At 36.9% G+C, this 2,667-nt stretch overlaps 1 pseudogene; it reads left to right on the top strand.

The window, feature by feature from the left end:
- The window catches only part of LOC107579251 (sperm-associated antigen 6-like), a 2,854-nt pseudogene extending 1,473 nt beyond the window's left edge, over positions 1 to 1,381 (top strand).
- Positions 1,382 to 2,667: the final 1,286 nt, after the last annotated feature.

Raw genomic sequence — 2,667 nt, 5'->3', positions numbered from 1 at the left:
GAAGGATCATGTCACACTGAAGACTGGAGTAATGGCTGCTGAAAACTTAGCTTTGCCATCACAGGAATAAATTGCATTTTTGTAAATATTAAAATATACAACAGTTATTTTAAATTGTAGTAATATTTTATTTGTACTGTTTTTTTTTATTTTGTTGAACAAATAAATGCAGCCTTGGTTAGCATAAGAAACTTCATTAAAATAAAATAAAATAAAATATATATTTAAAAAAAAAAACCTTACCAAACCCAGACTTTTGAACAGTAGTGTACTTCTCTCATAATACTGATTATGATCATATTTGATTCCTGTATTTTATTACCATATTCCATATTTGATTCCACTCCTGTAGGGAGTGCCGCAGTTAGCTATCTGTCTGGAGGAAGAGCAAGAAGATCACATCAAAGCAGCCACAGCTTGGTCGTTTGGCCAGATTGGCCGACACACACCTGAGCATGCAAAAGCTGTTGCTGTGGCCAACGTGCTCCCTAAACTCCTAAATCTCTATTTGGACACTGAAAGTTCTGAAGACCTGCAGGTCAAGGTGAGCAACAGCCCATACGTAAAATGACTGATAGAGGTACTGTTTTTCATTTTGGTGTAAATTATTTTTGCTAACGTCAAATGTTCCAAATGTGTAGTAACTGTTTTCTCTTCCTTGCTTTGTTTTTATATACTCAAAAAAGGCCAAGAAGGCACTGAAGAGCATCCTTCAAAAGTGCACTTATCTGCCAGCACTGGAGCCTCTTCTCTATGAAGCTCCCAGCAACATTCTTAAACATGTCATCTGCCAGTTCAGTAAGGTAGCGGGAACTTATTGTTTTCATCAAATGCAATTGTTAATCACAATGAGAACTATTCAAGAAACTTTTCTATTTCCTACCAATCTTACAGGTTCTTCCTCATGACAGTAAGGCACGGCGATTGTTTGTTACCAGTGGTGGTCTGAAGAAAGTACAGGAGATCAAAGCAGAACCTGGTTCTGCAATTCAGGAATATATCAATGCAATCAACAGCTGCTACCCCGAAGAGATTGTCAGGTTCATACACATTTATATGAATAATAAACAGTACCATATCAAAATATTTTTAAACTAAACAAAGTGCATTCATAATGCTATAAACTTTAGCTGTATGGTTTTTGTTGTTCCACTGACCGACCCTTCTTTCACAGGTATTATTCTCCGGGTTATTCTGAGACCTTGCTGGAAAGGATTGATAACTATCAGCCAGTGTGATTTTCTCTACTGAAACACTATGAATGCTTTTTAAAAAGTTGTGAAAAATTAAACATTAACATACCAATGATTACATCTGTAACATCTTGTTTAAAAAAAATCTATTAAAATGTATGTATGCTAGCAATTTGATTTAGCTTGTTATTTGATGTCTTATCTTGTTTCATGTTTAGTTAATACTGAACAAAAGTATTTTGTTATATTTAGTGGTGGTACAGGATTATTAATTCAGAGATTTGCTGTTTTTGATCAAACCTAAGACAACCAAAGCTTTGTTGCAAAGCAAAGTCCATCTGTCTAGCATAAAATCCTTGGTATATTTGGTAGAAGTTGTTTAACAACAGCAACAACAAAAATAATATTAATTTATCATGAACCTGCTTCGTCCTTGAGGTATATACAAATATCAATTAAATAAATATCATACCGTTCATGAGAACCAGCCATATTGGCGATGTGTTGCTTCGTCAAGACATCTTCCCATTGCATTTTCATCCTCTTCTAAAACCCCACTCTTCCTGCACCTTTATACAACAACGCTCCACAAGGGCGTGCGGCATTGGGATTGCTGTCATCTAAATAGCTTCGTGGAGTAAAAAGCAGACCGCTCAGTTTCACACTGCAGTAGGCTACTGGCAAGACGAAGAACCTCGACTCAAGGGACTTACCCTTCTCATTGGCAGGATCATTCACAGCACAGGGCTTCATACGGGTGAACGCTGCCTCCATGTCTCACTGACGCTGGAAGCTTGTGTAGAATTTGACCCCATGAAAATGCGAAACTAAAAGATTGCAAACGGACATCAGATGAACGAAGCAGCGATTGTGACAAACTTCTTAACTAACATAATTATAATTATATAGACAATTATGAATATTTAAGAAAATAAAAAACTAAAGGCCCTATATTGACGAGCGATTGACATTTCAACACATGAACAAACGTGTCTCTTAAAAAGCACGTAGGCCTACTTCCGCGTTCGTGTTAAAATATTTATAGGAAACGCACGCAAAGTAACTAGCCTATGGTTCGTAACGGAAGGTAGAGAACACTAATGTGATCGTTATCGAGAAACGGGGCCCAGAACGTTTGATTTTTATTGGTAATTATGCATTCACTTATTATAGCCCCCTGCTGTCTGATTTGTGCATGGCAGCCCATTCTTTGTTTATTGTTTCCTCTTCTGTAGTCAGTCAGATTACTTTTCAACTGACGCAGTTTGGTTATGCATTGTCTCCATCCCACAGCTTTGTCCAATTCACAACCTTGATTACCAAATCAGAATGCCAGATCACTTCGGGCCTATTTGATTTTGAATCGATTCAGAAGTGGTTTGCAGGAAATTAATTTTTCAACTTATTATTATCGACACCATTTTAATATTCTCTAAGGTCGGGGATGGTTTGTCATAGGCCTAGTTATTTTCTT

Source organism: Sinocyclocheilus grahami, unplaced genomic scaffold, assembly GCF_001515645.1.
Source record: "Sinocyclocheilus grahami isolate Dianchi unplaced genomic scaffold, SAMN03320097.WGS_v1.1 scaffold15805.1, whole genome shotgun sequence".
NCBI lineage: Eukaryota > Metazoa > Chordata > Actinopteri > Cypriniformes > Cyprinidae > Sinocyclocheilus > Sinocyclocheilus grahami.
The sequence above is the reverse complement of the archived record's forward strand: the minus strand, read 5'-3'. Positions and strand labels throughout refer to the sequence as shown.